At 39.0% G+C, this 20,474-nt stretch overlaps 1 protein-coding gene and 1 pseudogene across 7 annotated transcripts in view; both read right to left on the bottom strand.

The window, feature by feature from the left end:
• Tmem108 (transmembrane protein 108) overlaps positions 1-20,474 on the bottom strand; it is a 322,687-nt gene that overhangs the window by 57,317 nt on the left and 244,896 nt on the right. The window lies entirely within an intron of this gene.
• LOC134476095 (high mobility group nucleosome-binding domain-containing protein 3-like) overlaps positions 1-20,474 on the bottom strand; it is a 110,293-nt pseudogene that overhangs the window by 13,884 nt on the left and 75,935 nt on the right.

The following is a 20,474-nucleotide window of genomic DNA, read 5'->3' as shown; positions in this document are numbered from 1 at the left end:
TGTAATTGTAGAATATTTTAAGCACATATAAAACTGGAAAGAAAAGTATAACAATCCTCATGAACTCATTACCCAGCTACATTAGTGATCAACATATGGCCAACCTTACCTGTTTATATTATCTCCAATGTTTTATTCTAAAATTAATCTCAGATAGCATGTGTTTCCTGGAAATATGTTGGCATGTACCTTTAAAATGGCTGTCTTCAAAAACTTAATCACAATATTATCAAACCTAAATAAGTAAAAATAATATCAAATATCTTGTTAGCATTCAAATTCCCACATGTACCTCATGTATTAATTTTTTTTTTTTTTTGGTACCAAGATCAAACTCATGACCTTGTATCTGCTATGCAGGTGCTTGTGCCACTGAGCTACATCCCTGGCCCCTTGATTTTAACTGATGATTGCTTGACCCAGGATTTGAATAAGGTCCAAACACTGAATTGGCATTTTAAGTACATAATTTTTCACTGGCTGATTATTTTCCCTTTTTTTATGGTGTATCTACTAAAAAAAAAAAAAATCCCAGTTGATTTGTTCTGTATTGTATCCCACATTCTAAATTTTGCAGAGTGCATCCTTACTGGGAGAGATTTTTGGAATAAAAACTGAGGCACTTATAAAAACAGGGCTGGGGATTTAGCTCAGTGGCATAAGCGCCTGCCTTGTAAGCAGGCAGTCGTGAGTTCGATCCCTGGTACCGATAAAAAAGAAAAAGACAAAAAAAAAAAAAAAAAAAAAAGAAAAGAAAACAGGGCTGGGTACAGTGAAAATACAGATTCCGGAATCTGAGATCTGGGTTTTAACCTTTGTGTTGAAATTATGAATTTTAGCAAAATAAATTTCCTAATCTGTAAAAGAGGCTTAAAATGACAATACTTCGCAGATGGTGACATCTAAGAGAACCATATTAAAGAGGCAGTTGCAAGTGAAGCTAAAGCCTCCTCAAGATGCCAGCCAGCTACCACCCCTCCCCTCTGGCATGGCGGGCACCAAAAGCTCCAGTGTGGGACTTGCAGGGGTGTGTGCTTGAAGGCAGAAGCTTCCCTCCAGCAATTCATGGCTGTTTTATGGAAACAGAAGACCACTGCTTGGGGAGTCACTTCTGAAGACTGAAAACCAATTTCTTAGTTTCCTTTGTGTCATGTACTAAAGCTCCACCATCAGCCAGAACTGCAAGAGTGTATAACAAAGATCCCACAATCTAACTGCTCCATTTGATAGCCAGGGAAAATGGCACTCAGGGAGTGGACTGACTGGTCTCTTGTTTCCTACTCAAATTCTTTACTGTTCTGAAATTAGGGCCATTGACTGCCCTTCTCCCCTTTCTAACTGGAGGAACCATCATGTTTTCAGTGCATGCATACTCATCTGACAAAATACAAACTTGTGTGTCACTCTTGTTTTTTAGTCTTTTTCCCATTAGAATGTCACCCTCAGGAGGACTAGGGCTCAGTGGCTTTGTTTGCTACTGTATCCCCATCTGGAACAGTGTCTGGCATGTAGAAAACATTCAATTGGTATCTGCAGTATTGAATCAGATTGAAATAAAACCCATTTCAGTTTTTGTTATTTAGGTCATTCACACCAAATAATATCTTCAGCCAAGGTAACATTCAAGGTTACAAGCAATTACTATACTATTTGTTAATGCTCTTCAAATTTTTGCTCTGCTTATTTTTTTAAAATTGGATTGATATTGATATTCTTGCCTATAATTTATGTTTTGTTTTCAATCTGTTATTCTACAAGCCATCTGGGTAATCTATAAATCTATTATGCAGAATTTAGAGAATCTCATTTTTATAAAAATTACATTATTGATACCTGCCAAGATTTTCAAGAGTTGGCAAAAAAAACCCTTCTTTTTTCCCCTTTGGAATGAAGTTTACCGCTTTCTTAACAAAGGTGGTAAAAGCTTTTTTTTTAAAGTTGGGTCTTTTGCTGAGAGCCTGTGAAGCATTTGAATTATGAGGATGATAACACATGTTTTAAAAACACCCCTCATCGGGGCTGGGGATTTAGCTCAGCGGCATAAGTACCTGCCTTGCAAGCAGGCGGTCGTGAGTTTGATCCCCGGTACTGATAAAAATGAAAAAGACAAAAAAAAAAAAAAAAAAAAAAAACAAAACACCCCTCATCATGGTAATAGGGTAACAACATTGCTTTATTTCTGGGGGATATGAATCTCCTTAGGTTTCCGTTGTTGAATCATATGGGTAATAATAGTGTTGTATAGAATGTTAGTCCAGATATTCAAAACATCTTTCAGTCACTTGATAACATGGCTGCAGATTCTATGGGAATAAACCCTCAGTCTGACTGTTCAATGGGTTTTACAAACCTTTTTATCCCATTCACAATGGCATCTTCGTGTGCATCTCTCACCATCAATACTAAACATTGTTCCAGAACCCTCTCTCCCATGCAGAGAATTTTCTTCATCCCATACTGTGATCTCCCTAGGCTCCGTTTTCCAGCTTGGTATCCAGCTGTTCCTGCACTGTCAGTCTGTCTTTTGTTGTTTGATTTGGTATCTTCCCAAGACCCAGCTTTGTGTCTCTCTTCTTGGTCTTGCACACTGCTAACCAAGGGTCAAGTATCTCCTTTGCAGATGGGCTCTGTATTATAGGATGAAGCACCTGACACTCAGACTCGGGGTCATTCTCAAAGCATTCCAGAGGGACTGGTGACATACAGGCTTTGACCACAGGGTTGCAAATCTCTTTACTGACAATGACATCTGTACACTAAAAAATCTTTTCTGCACCTCTACCCCTTGTCTTATGATGTTAAGATCCTCAGTTCCTAAAGTGAGACCCCTGAAGAGGCTAAGTACTGGACACTGATGTCAGCTGACAGCTTAGCACTCTCTCCCTGGGACAGGATACACCTAATGCTAGAGCTCCCTAACTAATGATTCTAGAGACACAGGCTATTCAGTGTATACCTTTACAACTGGTAACCAATTTTCTTACATTTTTAAAAAAAATATGCTTTCCTTAATTTCTTCTATAAGATATACTCTTATAAATATGGAAGATACCTACAGAAAGAAGAAGACTCCAACACCATACAAAGGCAATCATTCAACCCTTTGGTATATTTCTTCCAGTCTTTAACTTCTCTGGTGAGAATGTGAGAAGCATATTTCTTTAAAAATTTTTTTCAGTTCATTTCTCCACTTCCCCATTTATGTGTTTCTATTCTCTCTCTTTTGTATGATTCATGGAACACCAAGTGAAACAGGGACTCCTCCAAACAGCTGATAATCAGAAGCAACATTCATCTTTGTACTAGCCTCTCTTTTTGGCATTTGTGTGAGTTACAGGAAAAGCTACTGAGCTTTACAATGTCCCCAAATCTTAATAGTAGGGAGTTCTTCTCTGGGGACACATGTTAGCTAAATCTACAGAGGATGTGTGTAGGCTTCTAAATCTCTGCATAGATTGATAACACCATCAGTGTTTACTCAATTATGAATTTTTTTCATTTTATGTGTATGCATAATATAAAAATGAAAATGATTTTACAAACAAGTGTTTATTTCCTAAAGCTCTGAAGTTAACCCAGCTCTCAGCTACTTCCTGGTTCCTTATTTCTGAGTGAGACCTACATCTCTCCTTTTACTGTAGCCACCGTGGCTATTTGATTTGGTGGAACCAGCACGTCATTATTGAGATTTCCCACTGGTGCAGATGAGTCTGGCAGAAACAGCAACAATGAAGGCTGGGTGACTCATGCCCTTATTCTGACTGACTCATCCATAGATACCAGTGGGTCACGTACCAGTGGGTCTGAGGGCTGAGGTGGTCAGGTAAAATCTTTCTTGTGAGAGACAGTTTGGCATATGCCTTCCTCCATAAATCCGGGTAGAATCCTCAGGGATGTCAATGCCTCACAATCCTTTAACCTGATGAGATGCTCAAAAACTAGAAAGATGAGGGACCTTCTCCTGGAGCCTTAAACAGGATTCAAAGGCTCAGATCAGCTTTGCTGTGGTTGAAAAGCAAAGCAACTCACTGAACCACTGGCTTCCACTTCTTTATCCATCTAACCAGCATATTAATACCTACTTTTGCCTGTCCCAGTGGAACACTAGATGAGGACAACAATACTGAATTTCTGTTAAACATTTTGTGCCAGACACTGTCCTAAGCACTTGATCAATATGACCTCATTTAATTCTTACAATCTATGATTATGACATCATTGTTATTTCTGTATTACAGATGGGGAAACTGAGGTACAGTAATAGTAAGCAAATTTAAGATTTTACAGTAAGAATACGGTGGGCCAAGTTGTCTCTATTGCCTCACAGGAGATATCTCCAGGAGTTGTTACTGTCATTAGTATTTTCCACAGGAAGATATATCAATAATAGTAAGCTTTGGGGTTGGATTGAGCCATTTATAAAGACCAAATCTTTCCAAATCCTAAGTGGATGCTATGTGTCCTTGCCCCATGCACTTTTAGGTAAAGTTAGCCATGCACTAATTATCAAGATGGACTTCACAGTAGAAAGCACCAATAGATTTCCTATCAGCCATGACCTCTGGGGATTACTATGCATATTATAGCTCTGTTTTTACTGGACAAAAATGCTTAACTCTTTGAAGGTGACTCTGGAATTGAGGGTTTTCCATAAAGACAAGCTACACAGCCATGCTTCCCCAAAGTAGATGAATTCCTTGGGAAGTATCAGTCTGAGAACTAGAGATGAGTCTAGAAATTTCATTCCATTAGTGAAATCATAGCTAATAATTTGAAAGTGCTTTTGAAGGCAACCGATTATCCTATTTGGTTGTGCCTTCAATTAGTATTTACATAATTTAATAACAAAACTGTCATCCTCTCCTATTAACTGGCTGCTGAGATACTGATGGGAGCTGGCACACACTTGGATTTGCATCATCCTTATTTTCCCAGGTTATTAAAATATTTTTTCTCCAAATATAGTATTACTCTTTTTCAATAAAGTCTGAGCCATTTCTTTCCTTTAAAGAAGTTCATTTATCTTGATGTGATGGAACAGAAAAAATAAATCTTTAAAAATTCTTACAAGAACACAGATTCATCCATTTATTCATGAACGAACATGGCAGGGATCAAATCAGGGAAGTCTTTGACTGGAGATATTAATAGAACAGCAGAAAAGAGTTAATCTTGTATTAGATTAAGTGGATAAGAAAACTGACATCCAGTGGTAGTAGCTTTCTCTAATTCTAATCATTCATGCATTGGGGAAAAGCCTTAAATACACACTGAAAAGGTCTTCAGGCTTTAATGCCATTATAAATGCTGTCTTCACAGCGGGTAGCAATTACTTGTAGTGTTGCAAGCAAAGGAGCAATACTACAGGGACACGGAGAAAAACCTAAACATGCCTGTTCCCCCCCCCCATAAGAAGAATAAAAATAAAAGCAGATAATGTAAGAAATGCAAGGAGGAAATTCTAACTACACAGCAGAGACACTGAACACCATCTTGGTTGGGTAACGAGAATTAACAACAGTGAGGGGCAAATGGACAGCGTGTGTCTGCAGAAGTGCAGCCCTGGGACACACTATGACCTGTGTGGCCTTCCGCCTCGGGAAGGACAATATGAATGCAGTCAGGAAGCAAAATCACACAAAACCAAAGAACAGAACATTTGCATGTTTTTTCAACTAATTTTATAATACATTTGTGCACTTAATGAAAGTTTCTGAAGTGTGTTTTGGAAAACGTATTATCAAAGTTGTCAGTGTTACAAAAGGCAAAGAAAGGCTACCATTCATTTGAAGAGACATGTCAAATAAGCGAACTGTATGATCCCAGACTGGATCCTGTTCAGGAGGAAAATGTACTGTAAGGGACATTAAAATTTATAAAATAGGAATATGGAAAACTGAGAAGATGGCAGCCCCATAACAGTGTTTTATTTTGTGGAGTTGGTAAGTCTACTGTGTTTATGCAGGAGAATTAGTCTCAGGAAATGCATACAGGTATTTAGAAGTTCAAAGGCATGATATATGGAGCTCATTCTCAAGTGGTTTAGGGATAATTATACATACAGATTGGTTATGAAACTGATAACATTCAGTAAATATGAATAATGGTTAGGAAAAATACTACATGATTCCACTTAACTGAATAATCTAAAAATAATTAAATTTGGAACTAGAAAGTAGAATGGGGCTGCAAGTAGAGGAAATGGGAGTTGCTAATCCATGGGTATAAAGTTTCAATTAGCCAAGACAAACAGCGCTGGAATCTGCGGCATGGCATAGCACCTATAGCCAACAATACCATATTGTGCACTTTAAATTCTATTAAGAATAGACATCAAATGTTCTTACTATGATACATTTTTTTTGGTCTTTTTGAGACAGGGTTTTGCTATGCATTTCAGGCTGGGCTTGAGCTCAGTTTGTAGCCAAGACTGGTCTCAAACTTGCAACAATCCTCCTGGCTCAGCTTCTGAGTGCTGGGATTACAGGCATGCACCTATGATACATTTTAAAAAATGGATATATGTCTGTTCTTTGTACTATTCTTTCAAGTTTTCATAAAGTTGAAATTATTTACATAGAAAAAGCTGTTTTAAAAAGTCACTTGGTTATGTTAAGATGTTAATTGTCCCCAAACTGACCTATAAACTTATTGAAACTCCTATCCAAATTCAAGGAGGCTTTTAAAGTAGAAATTGGTAAGTTGATTCTAAAATTTACATAGAGATGCAAGAGACATATAAGAGCCAGAAGCAGTTCTGAAAAACAACAAATTAGGAGGATTTATGCTATCTAATTTCAAAACTTATATAATTAAGATAATATAGTATGGACATAATGATAGACACATAGATAATGAAACAAAATTGAGGGTCTAGAAATAAATCCTTATACTTATGGGCAGTTTATTTTTGACAAATATATGGACAACTCAGTGAGAAAGAAAAAACGGTCTTTTCAACAAATGAATCTGAGGGAGTTGGATAGCCACATACAAAAATAATGAACTTAGATGATTACTTCATACACTGCATAAGGATTAACACAGAAGAAATTAATACAGTATGTAAGTCTAAATATTAGAGTTCAAACTGTAAGACTTCTGGAAGAAACCAGGAGAAAATCTTTGTGGCTTTGGGTTCTTCAGAGATTTCCCAAAAATGGCACCAAAAGTATAGGCCATCAAAGAAAAATTCAATTACTTAAATGCCATCAAAATTTTGTTACTTTAAAAGGCACCACTAAGAAAATGAAAATATAAGGCACAGGAGAAAATATTTGTGTAATATAGATTTGATAAAGACCTATATTTAGAGTATATATAGAACTCTCCTAATTTAATGGTAAAAAAACCAAACAGCCCAATTTAAATGTGTGCAATATATTTCATCACAGACGATGTATGAATGGCAAATAATGACTACATGATAAGATACTCAATATTATTATTCATTAGGGAAATGCAAATTAAAACCATGGTAAATATAACTCCATATCCACTAGAACAGCTATAATAAAGAAAATATTATGCGTTGGTGGTGATGTGAACAAACTGGAATACTAATACATGGCTGAGGAGAATGTAAAATGGAATAGGCAGCCTGGAAAACAATCTAGTGATTTTAAGAATTTAACCACACACTTGCCATATAATCTCTAATTCACTCCTAAAACTATCCATAGAAACTGCAAATGTGTTCACAAGAAGATATGTTCATCAGTGTTCACAACAGGATTATTTTAATAACAAAAAACTGGGCATAATCCAAATTTTCATCTCCAGGTCATGGATGGTCTATCTACAACATAACGAAGGAAATACTGATAGAGGTTTCAATATGGATGAACCTCTAACACTTTATGCATAATGAAGAAGCCAGGTAGAAGAGACTGTATGTACTGTAAAATTCCACTATTTAAATGCAAAGAAGGAGTACATTTATATATAAAACAATTCAATAATTGCCTAGGGTTTTAGGTGGGAACGAGGTATCATAAATGGCAACTTTTTGGGGTGACAGAAATGTGTCAAGTGGGCTGTGGCTATGGCTGTACATTATATATTTATGAAAATCATTGACATGTACACCTGTGATAGGTGAATTTTATACATGTAATGTACACTTTAATAAACTTGTTTATAGTGTCAGTACAACTAAGTTCAGAAGTGTGACACAGTATGAGACTTCCTTCTTCTCTGTAAGGCCATTCTTGTATGACAGAGGCTAGATGAGGAGGTCTGTGAACCAGGCGATGGAAAGAATCACAGCGCTTTTATAGCACACATGGGAAAGACGACAAGCTGAGTGTTTCTTGAACTTTTATTTATGCACCAGGCATTCTGCTTATCCTCATATATTATCCTATTTATTCACGGTGATATCCAGTAAGTTGGTAAAGATTCCTGTTTGCTCATTTGGGCTCCAAGACGTTAGGATGGCAGAGCTGTGTTAGCACAGCTGGCTAGAGCGTGAGACTGATGAGAAATGACAGTTTCCACACAGCTATGTTGGGATATGCAACATGAGGCCAAGAAAAGTCAAGTCTGGAGACTTACAAAGGCAGAGGCTAAGTCAACAGACAGAGACTTCAATTTCTTGCTAAGGTAGGAAAGAAAAAGCAACTACTCTATTGTCAAACATTTGCTTTTCCAGTAGACTAGAAAAAAATCTACGACAAGGTAATCAATTAAAACTGAATGTCTTTAATATCTCATTATCATAGTGGTAAGTTTCCATGATTTCACGTGATTTGATATTCATAACTGAATCTTGGGTTAGTAAGTAACAGTGCTAATTTTAAGAGTGTGTGTGTGGGTGTGTTTTACGAGTAAGGCACGTTTTCCTGCTTCATTAAGATGGCATAATGAAAGAATAATGAATAAATAATGACTGGTCTGTCTCAGAGCTTAAGTTTCTCAGATTTAGAAGAACACTGGAAAGTTATTTTTAGAAGAATACTAAATCAGCAACTTATTTAATTATACTTTATTTTCTACACATAGTGACATGTTTAGGAGGCCACCAAAACGAGGATGCTTATGGCATTCCTTAGTAAGAGTCACTGCCTGTAATGGTTGATGGTGTCCACTTGAGAAACTGAGAAGCTTAGCTAAACCAGCTCAGCAATTCTACACCCTAGGATGTAGAGGACCCACCCTAGGACGGCTGACTGTCTGGATGCCATAAAGGGGAAGTGAGGAAGGACAGACTGGCTTCTGTTCTTTGGAGGAGCTCCAGTGTTCCCCTTCCGCTTGGATATTATCTCCTGGCTTTCAGGGCAGACTCTGGTTTCTGCTGCATATTCTGCAGCTTTTCCCTGAAGATTCTTCAGCTTTCTGGCATAGATCCTTCAGTCTTCTGGGGAAGATCCATTGGCCTCCCGACACAGACTTGCACGGGATGCTGCAGTGAGCTCCAGATCCTGGACAGATTTCTTCAGCCTCCAGTGTTCAGACACCCTCTGCACACTTCCTCAACTCACTCCGTGGCTATTACTGTAAGCTGAGCTTTTAATTTCTTACATGTTCATTTATCCTGTGTTATATCTATTTCTCTATCTTGTGTTATATCTGTTTCTCTAGTAAAGCATTGACTGATACACTACCCATGATATCTGTTGTCTTTATGAGACACCTCTTTTATTAGCATGTGTTTGTGATATATAATAAATGCATTCATAATGGGGAATAGGTACATACATATTCCACATCTTGGTCCTTTTCATTTCCCTTCCTCCCCATCTCATGTACAGTACTCCCTTTGAAAGGTCCAAAACTTGCCCCTTTCTACCCTTTCAGGGCCATCTGTCCCCTGTAGGGATCCTGTCTAATATGGCTGATGTATGGAGAGTGTAGCATTAGCATGTAAGTCCTCAAAGAATAGAGTCTACCATTACATCAACAGTATTTTGGAAATGACAACTCTAAGCAATATATAAATAAAATATAAAAATGTACAGTGATTATTCTTTTTTTACAGACAGAAAAACCTTTTATTTTAAATACACATAGTTAGCAGGTGGCCACAACTATCCATGTTTTACTAAAATCACAAAAAACCTAGGTACAAAAACATCACAGATTATTGCTCTAGAAAAATGCATGAAAAATTCAAATATTCACAGTAAAAACCATCACAGTATGTACAGGACTAAATTCTTTCTTTCTTTCTTTCTTTTTGTACTGGGGATCAAACTCACAACCCTGCACTTGTCAGGCAGGCGCTTATGCTGCTGAGCTAAATCCCCAGCCCCTCAGCACTAAATTCTTAAAGCAGGTGCTTTAAAAGGTGTCCTAAGAGGTACATAAAATCATTCCCAAACTTTTTGTGACAATTCATTCTCCCTCATTATCTACAGATTCAGTTTTCTGTACCTTTTCACCATTTTCAGATGGTGTAGTACCTTCTTTTCCAGCTTCCCGCTATTATTTCTTCCTCTTTTTAGCTCCTCTGTTGATCTTTGTTCCAGGTTTGTTCTAGGTAAATGCTTTTCTTGCTTTAGGTTCAGGTTCTAGGGGAGCAGGTTTTGTGGATAATCTGGCAGACCGTCTTGTGGGTTCTTGTTTAGTTACTTTGGGTCCATCTTTGCCCTCTGGCTTCTCTTAAGCCTTTCTTTTTGGCAGTGACCAGTGGGTCAGTGGAAAGTGAAGTGATGGGCTGGGGCTGTGGGCACCCTGGATGCCTCCTACAAGGATTATGCCACCACTGTTGGCTGTAAAGAACATCTTTATTGACAATTAAGAATTATGTTATAAAACCAAAGCTGAATGTCATAGAATTCCCCTTCTTTACTGTCAAAATAGGCCTTTGGTTATGATCATATTTCCTGGACCACTCCAGTATTTACTAGCAGAAGTCAGCAAGAGGCAGTTTAGAAACCAGACAGATAATATGGGGACCATCTATAACCTCACTTCAGAGGTTGGGCCCACCAAGGAGCAGGAAGTTTAGTGCTACACACCTCACTCTTGAGAACAGGCACGATGCATGATGCAGTGTGGAAGTGCTCTGGACATATCCAAATGGTACAGAGGGACCATATTAATTAAAAATTTGCGCAGCATGTTAATAATAACTATAGATTAGAAAATTCAGATTTTAAGAAATGTTTTCTAAAATATGTCCCCAGTCTTCTAAGTGTATAAATAATGCGTACATGCACATGAATGGTGCTGTGGTCCCACAGACATGTCAGTTTGAGTTTTATTAAGATAAAGAGATATGCCTGAAAATATATATCAGAAATTCAGATGGTAAAAGTGGTAAGATCATGAATTAATTGGAGTTAAGAGTTAGGACCTTATGGGATTCTTATTTCCTTGGTAGCCTCCTTTCTCAGCCATTTGGTAGCTGAGAACACTGAGGCCCAGGGATGCAGTGAAGTTTCAGGACTCATCTCTCACATCAGAAACAGAGCCAGGCAGAGTCAGGTCTGCAGCCTGAATGGTGGGTGGGTGGATGTGCTCAGTGTCCTCAAGCACCCCATGCTGTGGCAAATTAAGATGACAAAAGGCAAAGGCCACAGAGGAAGAGCATACAATGCAAATCCTCAACCGTGATTTTACCCAACACTTGTGCATTTGTGCTGGGCTTTGCATATTAGGACTGTGGAATCAGGTGCAATGAAAATGATGAAGTTAGTCAGTAGGCTTCGGAGACTATGAAACTGAAAAGGAGTGTTTTCAATGCTTTTCTATTCCTTGTCTGTCCTCCTACTCCCACCCAAATCATCACTTTTATCTACTAAATATGCATTGTTCAGAATCCCCCAAAGTAATTATTAACAAGTGAGCCAGCCGGTGCTTGTAAACCATTTTATAAACACAAGGTTCTGTAAATGTTTATTCTCATTACTGAAACTAATTCAACAGCACAACATAGTATTTCTGGATAATGGTTTCTCGCAATGCTCACTGCGCATGAAAAGAAATGACACAGGGCACGTCTGAGCTCTGGGAAGCCTGGGAAGTGAGCCGAGAAAAATGCATTTCATCTTTTCTGTGTTGAGACAATCAGCATAACCAGATAAGAGTTCTGCACTGCAGGAGTTATTCTCTTCAGCCTGTGTCTCATGGACTGCACGCTGTTACTGCACAAAGTGCTTCAGTGGGTGAAAGGAAAGTGGTTTTTCTTATGAGGTGAAGCATGGCGCTTGGTATTCAACCTGATCATAGGCTTGTATGCTGTGTACCTGGCATGGAGATAAGAGGTGAGAGATTCTTCTAATGCTACTCTTTAAGTTTCCTTACTTCTGTGAAAACCAGCCCCAAAACACCGGTAATTCTTGTGCCACAAGACAGACAAGTGGCCCAATGTGTATGTGTGTGTGTGTGTGTGAAGTCTATATTAACTATATTTGCTTATTTTTCTGTATTCTTATGCTTTGGCACCTGCGGTCTTCTGAACTGGGAAGGGATTGCCCTTCTCTGGGTTATTTGATTACTAGAGATAGTAACTTTACCTCAAGGACATCTTTGATACCCCAACTAACCAATCCTGGGTCTATAGTTCCATCCACCTTCTGCTCCTGCAGGATGCAACACTCTCAGCCTCATCAGAGCACCTGGAACCATCCCATTGCTTAGTGTCCCTAAAACTATTCATCCTACACCTTTCTCCCCTGCTTACTTTGACTCACCCATTCCTTCTCATGAAAACCTCAATAAAAGATTAGACACATATGTCTTCCTTGCTCCCTGCTTTCTGAATGATCCTGATGCTCCGCACGTGGCCCTGCATGGCTTGTGGCCACATGTGTGATGTGTGGCACTTCCTGTTTCTAAGGATCCATGAGTGTAACTTTCATCCTCCATGGCAGCAGCTTTCCTGTCTGCATATCTTATCATTCACTGTAGGTTAGATCTGGAATGTCACCAAGCCTCATGTGTTCAGAGGTGGGGTGCCACGTTCACTGGTGGATTAACCCACGATGAATCCTGGCTAAATGCACTGTTAGGGAGTAGGGGGTAGATGGAGGGGAGTGTGACCAGGGCCATACCTCTGGCGGGTACATCTCCCTTGCCAGCTCCTCCTTTTTCTCTCTCTGCCTCCTGAATGCCATGAAGAGAGCGGCTTTCTCTTGCCAAGTCTTTCCACCATGATGTTCCTGCCTTGAGACAGTCAAGCACAGCTTGAATCCTCTGAAAATAATGAGCTAAAGTAAGCCTCTCCTTCAGGTCATGCGTGTCAGGTACTGTGTGTCAGCAGTGAGAAAGCCAACACACCATATCTGATTAAAACGGATTCCAAGCACATTTTAGAAACAGGACCCTTACCCAATTTATCTAGAGTCAATAGACAAGGGTAAGGATGGCAAAGCCGATTCTTTGGAACACATCTTCAGTTTTCCTCTCTGCCTAGGACTCAGTTGCTCCAAAACTGGTTGTAGGGAGCCAGGCTACACTACTAGGTATACTGTAAATATTTGTCATTTTTTGTTTTTATTTTTCAGTTTGCTTTTGAGACAGGGTTTTGCTAGGCAGTTCAGGCTGGCCTTGAACTCACTTTGCATTCCAGGCTGGCCTCGAACTTGCAGCCATCTTCCTGCGTCAGCCTCCTGAGTGCTGGGATTATAGATGCCCACAATCATGCCAGGATGGTGTACCATAAACCGACCCTAGACATTAACCTCTTAGTTTTAGGTTTTATTTATTTTGTTGTTTCATATTCTTAAAATGTAGTCAAAATCAATATCACTCCCTCTCCCCTTCAAAATAATTCTTGCTTTTTTGAACAAACATTGAAGGCTTTCAATGTCTTGATAAATGATACTGTCAGCTACTGAGCAAAGGGAGGTGTGGCTCCGTGAGATATTCTAACTACGCCATTAATACACTGCATTGAAGATTCTTTGGCTCATTACCATTTCCCTGACTACTTCAGAGGAGAAATCAGCTATTCCTATTATCTTTTTACTCCGACATTCCACCTTTTTCATCTTGGTTTTCAGATTCATCACTTCTGTGAGATGCAAAGACAGTTTTAATAAAATGTGCTAATGGGTTATGATAATGGCATTTATAATTGGGGAAAATGAAGAACGGATGTGTGGTTGTTAAAACTGGGATGATCTAGGAGAAAAAGTATCTGTCAGACATGTGTTTCTTGAGCTGAAGAGATACATGGCCTGGCTTTCCCAAATGGAAACCATCTTTGGTTTTTGATATTGTGCTACCACCCTTGACAAAGAACAGAGAGCCTGATCAATGTATGAGGCAAAGCAAAGAAACACTGAATCAGCCACTAAAGCCACTAGTGGTTTTGGTACTCCCAAAGTCATTCAAAAATCTTAAGCATGGCTTGATGGATACAGTAATGGACCAATGGGCATCAGGAATATAATGTTCACGAGTTACTCTATGTCAGTCCATCCTCTAAACAAACATGCCACAGAAAGAAAAACCTGAGTTATGCAAACATGGTGGATGTCAAGACAGAAGGACTGCCAATCCCACCCCCACCTATACAGAAATTCTGGAAAACAGGTAGTGGTTTCCAAACAAACTTCTGTCTTTAGGACTCAAAACATGCAGGTTGAATAAAAATGACTAAACTCACTGGCTGGCTGGTTAATTTGCCACTGAGGAGTTATTCTGTTTTTATTTCTGTGCTGACATAAATAAAAAATATTTAGCTGCTTCTGTTAAACAGTGGCTTTATGACTACCAGACCAACCAGGAGGTATATAAAGAGCACCAGAAACCTGCGAGACATCAGCCTAGCATCTTCACTACACTGTGCACTTCATCATTTCCCCTTACTGTTCCTTGAGTTCCTGGTTATGATTAAGCAGTAATAAACTCATAGGAAGTGTCCTTTTCCCTTGCAGGGTAGGCAGTTCTTTTGGAAACCTAACCTGCAGAAAAAATCCAAAAGGATGAAAATCGTGGGCAATAAGATAGCAGTCCTTGGGCCGGTTATTTAACCTTCCTGAGACTTGATTTCTTTATCTGGAACATGGCCGTAACAGGGTGGCTAGGGGCATAAAACGAGTTTAGATTTATAAAAATCATGAGGGCCAAATGAGTATATATTTAATATTTTATGTGCTTGATACACAGGAAGTTCTGTTTAAGTATCTGGATTTTATTTAAGTATTTGATTAAATTTTATAGCTATTATCAAGGCTATACAGTAACAAGGAAAATGCATATAAAATAAAAATTTCCTTGGAAATCCTAAGTATTCTATGTGAAATATAAATGTGGAAATTGAATGAAGGATTGGATAAAATGTCACTAGCTGTTCTGAGATTGAGGGGATATTCTGTTTTCCAGATTTTTAAAAATAATTGTTGTAAATTTCAAAGTTTTGTGGGGCGTGGAGAGGGCTGATGGGAGGGGTAAGAGGCAACATTCTTCTTGTGTCTTTGATTGGGAAGAGTCACCTGGTCCTTCCAGCTGAGCTTAGAGAGTTGTCTGATTTACCCAAGAGTTAACCAAAATCTCTTCACATGAGCACCCTTGAAGAGGGAGAGAGGGAGACAGATGTTCTAGCAGCCAGAGTCAGGAAGAGGGCACTGAAATCAGAGGGCTGGCCCTTCCGTCCCTCCTGGGCTCTGCCTTAACAGTGACGTGGACTATCAGGGCAGGGTAGATGGCCAGAGGAAAAGAGATCAAAGAGATCAACACATTTAAACAAGGTGGGGATGAAATCCTCTGGTTTGTCAGGGAGCTGGGCACACACAGTGACACAAATAAGTCCAATAAAGAAATCAGTAATGTCCATACCAACACCCTCTGCAGGCATTTCCTCTGATCTGTCTGGAGCAGCCTCCCTCTGGAGGGCCGCTTCCCTCTCAGATAAAGAATCACATGAATAGAGGAGTATGTGCTGTCTTCATACAGTCCATCTTTCTGCTTTCTGCCTCCTTTCTTTGGTCTTATGAATAAAAAGAAAATGGAGCCTCGTACTGGTAGGACTGGGCCAGAGTAACCTAAGCAGCTAAAACAAGGTCCATGGAAGCAGTTTGGGGTGGGGCCTAGAATTCTGCATTTTTAATTTCTTCTTGCCCCCAAAGTGAATTCCTATTATTCACAGGAATCAGAAATTAGCTGCATTATTTTCAGTAGGAGGAAATGACTGGTCTAAAGCCTGTCATATATATTTTTTAAACTCTTTGTCACTTCCTATTTTTTCTCTACCTTCCCACTATTTGTCCTACTTCCCTGAAAATCTCTGCTTCTCTTTTTCTTAGCTGGCACTCATTTTAGCTATAACAATGAAAACTCCAGTTGAGAGAAAGGAGGATGGCAATCCTCTGTCACAAATAAACATGCTGGCACTGTTCCAGCGTGGTCTAATATCCTGACATCTGTCTCGGGCAGAGGGAAGTATGCCTGAGCCATGCACACATCTGTCCTGGAAACATCAGCAGGGAGACAAACGAAACACTCTAAATTAAATTCGAGTGAACAATAAGCCTAATGAGCATTATTAGCGGATCTGCATGCATTTAAGAAAAAGCCACTGCTAGCCTAATATTGTTCTGACCTTCTTCAGAGAATCTGAGAATTTAACCTCAGACTTGGTCCTTGTCCTATGGTGTTGAACAGATACCTGAGGACTAGACGCTGCTCTTCCCCCAAAAAGTGAGGACAGATGACATCCCTGGGGGGCACAGTCTCATCTGTTCCTCCTCCTTATTTTTCTATCTAATGAGAAAAATGTATGCATCAGTAATGTAATTTTGAATCAGCTCATCACACTTTGCGTTCAGATTTTTCTGACAGTCATCCTGGGTACTCCTGCCAGGTCTGTCCTGACCTTTCTGTGCCACCTTGCTGCCCCTCTGTCCAGCAATGACCCTGAATCACCCCTGTCCTGCCCCACTAGCCCTTTTATTAATGGGCCACTTTGGCTCAGGCATGCTCCTTTAACATGTCCTTCCCCCCACGAGGGGTGGGATCAGATTTGGAGACTCAGTAAGTCCAATGAAAAACATTAAACTATTTTAGTACGGTTTTTTGTAGTCTACCAATCTGTTATCAATAATTTAATACTTGCATGATATTTCTTGCTTATCCTGGCTACTTGGTATTTTTTATTGTGGAATCATGCAGAAACATGTGATTTCTTTGTACATGGACACAAATTCCCATGAGAGTTTGTTATGGCTGTGTTTAAATGTCCCCTCAAAGCCTCATGTGGTCATGGGTGGGCTTTTTCAGAGGCAGCTGCATCTAGAGGATGTGACTGATTCATGGTGCAATGCTGAGATTAAGGGTGTGTGATTACTAAATCGGTCCACTGATCGGTTTAGCACTGCCCTAATCTTGCTAGTCTGGATGAGATAAAAGGAGCAGAAAGATGCTGTTGAGGCCCTTGTCTACTCTGCTACCCTCTGGCCCCATGAACTCTTCTCTGTCAGGCTACCCTGCCTCAAAGCCAGTCAACTATGGACTGAACCCTCTACAAACTGTGAACTAAATAAATATTTTCTCCTTTGAGTGTCTGGGTATTTTGTCTCAGCAATGAGAGAAAAATATCTAACAGAGTTCTCACTAATTTGCTCTGTGCTTATGTTTCTGTCTAATTTCTGCTTAAATGATGAAATTGCTATTATATACTTAAATGAACTAAAAAAAAGCAAAGATTTTGGAGGAAGATACTCTGAGATTTAAATCCTAATTCTATCACTTTGAGAACTTTAATATCTTTTATTACTTTAGCTTAGTTATTTAACCCACTTTTTTCTTTTCTTTTCTTTTTTTTTTTTTTTTTGTCTTTTTCGTTTTTATTGGTACCAGGGATCGAACTCATGACTGCCTGCTTGCAAGGCAGGCGCTTATGCCGCTGAGCTAAATCCCCAGCCCTTTAATCCACTTTTAATATTTACTAAAATTCTTTAGAAAAATCTAAGAGAAAATCAAGAAAAGTGGTTTTTGTTAAGAACCATTAAGGGTGCATCCATGTATTAGACATGCTAGGAACAGCAGGAATGATGATAAGACCATAAATTTTGGCAGGATTAGGCAGGATTAGGTAAAAATGTATAACAGTCCTTCTCAGTATTCACTCTCTGTTTAGTGCTTTTACTTTAGAAAGAGAAATTTTTCCTCTAAAGAAGCCTCGCCTTCCTCTGTGGGCTGCGATGTGTTTTGATTCAGAGGCCTTGGTGAACTGTGTATCACATGGTATTCTCCTCCTTAGGGGCCCAGACGTGAAGATGGTGGTGCTCAGCCAAGGTCATTACCTCTGGCTTTTAATTACATGTAATAGACAAGGCAGAGTGGGGTAGCTTAGCAGGACACTCTATTTCTCATTCAAAAAAGTAAAGCAGTTTTTCTAGATATCAGTAGTAATAATGGTTGATGCTGACTTCGGGCTTTATGTTTCGCAAAATGCTCTCAAGCTATTTCATTTCATGCTCATATCTTTCCAGGTCAGTATGTGGGATCATTATCTCCATTTACAGATATGGAGACCAGGAGCCAAGCAATTACCTAAGGGGCCCACAGTAACACGACGAGACCACGCTGCAGGAAGAACGACCAGAGCTTAGCTCTCATACTGCTACCTGCTCTGTGCCTCCTTCTAGAGAAGCTGCTCTCCCAGAGCTCAGCGCCACATTCTCAAGGTCCTGGACAAATTAATTTATGCAACAAAAACTGTAGATGCCTAGACCCATCTCTAAACTTGTTCTTTAAAGGAAACAAACATCAGAAAAGAACCTACTAAACATATATTTAATAATATATGGTTTTCGCTTTTCAAGTTTTAGTTAAGCTCATCATTTTATCATACTTGTTACCAAAAAAAAAAAAAATCTAGCACTGAGGGGCTACTTTATGAATCAGTGGTTGGATACAAGCTCCAATTTGCTCGACAGATATAGCTCAAAAGCTTTTGCCTATAGTAACACTCCTAGGGCTACTGAGTTTGATTCTGATAAGGAATATATATTAGTAGGCTAGTTCTGTTCTCATTAAATTGAAATGGTGCACATATCCATTTCTTTATTTGAAAATTCCTCAGGAAAGAGTACAGATACAGACCTGAGAGCTCCTAAACCTGAAACGGTTACAACTGTGAATGAGCCAACCGTGCTAAAGGAAGTGGGCTGCCCTACTATTTCCTGGATTTGCCTGTTTCAGTAGCAGCCATTTAATAAAAGTTGATGAGCGTTAAGATTTAATTCATTTCCCCATTAATAGTGATAAAAGTTTTAAAAAATCATCAAGCAAATGATAAAAATATACCTCAGCATTGCTACTTGGGAATTAGGTTGATTCTGCCTTTCCGCAGATAAGCAAATGATCATAGGAAGCAAATCTCTCATCTCTAGAACTCATATACTTATTCAGGTATTTCAATTAAATTGCCTGAAGATAATTATATTTGAGGAGAACATCCTGAGATGAATCATCATGGGTGATGGCTCTGTGACATAAAGTGTGTGTGTGTTTTTTTTTTAAACTTAGAGTTTTTTTTTTTAAACTTAAATACAAAGCAACAAACAACACAAAAACAGTGGCTTTGTTTCATTTCCACATTCTGATTAGATGTTCAAAGAATTTTAAAGCCATGTTGTTATTAGAATCAAATGGTCCTAAGAAACATTCTCAATACACAATAAACTTTTTCTTCCTTAAGTTTAATAGTAGTGATTTTCATCTGCTTCAAGATGCCCCACATTTTAATTAATTACTTATTTATTTGTTTTTGTCTTTTTGAGACAGGGTTTTGCCATGCAGTTCAAGATAGTTTTGAACTCACTTTGTAGCCCAGGATGGCCTCAAATTCACAGTGACCCTCCTGTCTCGGCCTCCCAAGTGTTGGAATTATAGGCATGTGCAACCACACCTGGCCAGAATTTTAAAAAGAGGAGAAATATAAATGCTTATTAAACAAAAAGGTTTCTAGTAAATGAAATTCACTCAAAGCGTATCAAATAAGGCACAGAGGAGCAAACATTCCAAAGTGTGGGAAGTTAATATTCAAACATGACAAATATAAGACTTTCTGCATACTGCTCTGGTCTATCTTTGGCAGAGGATGGCAGCATCCCAATCTGTGGCTTATCTTCATACTGTACAGAATCTGATTTCCATGTTGCCACCTGCTGTTGGAAGCAATTCTAAAATTCAAGCTGATAATCTCTTAGTTCTTTTGCTGTAATTGAGGTGAAGGGCCCTGCTTCCAACCTGAACCAGACCAGAACATGGTGACACAAGAAGAATAATTATGTAGAAAACAACTATAACCAAGATGTGGGCATGCTCTCCTCCTGTTCCATTTAAGCAGGAAATGAGAAAATGATCTCCAGCTATACAAAAGATGCTCAGGCTTGATGGGTTAGCTAGCGAAACCATTCAACAACCTTCTCAGGAAGGAACTAAAAATAAAGGATCCTAATTTGCTTGAAAGCTGGTTCTAACTGAAGGCAGGAAGTTGGCAAGACGAGTCCTCAAGATCCATTCCAATCTGGGAGTGTGTATTATGCTAATATTTGGCCTGAAGTATACGCACTTGC

The sequence above is a fragment of the Cavia porcellus genome, unplaced genomic scaffold (assembly GCF_034190915.1).
Source record: "Cavia porcellus strain 051 isolate PalLab524CR breed Dunkin Hartley unplaced genomic scaffold, mCavPor4.1 scaffold_5, whole genome shotgun sequence".
In the NCBI taxonomy this organism is placed as follows: domain Eukaryota; kingdom Metazoa; phylum Chordata; class Mammalia; order Rodentia; family Caviidae; genus Cavia; species Cavia porcellus.
This window is presented reverse-complemented; position numbering and strand designations above follow the sequence as displayed.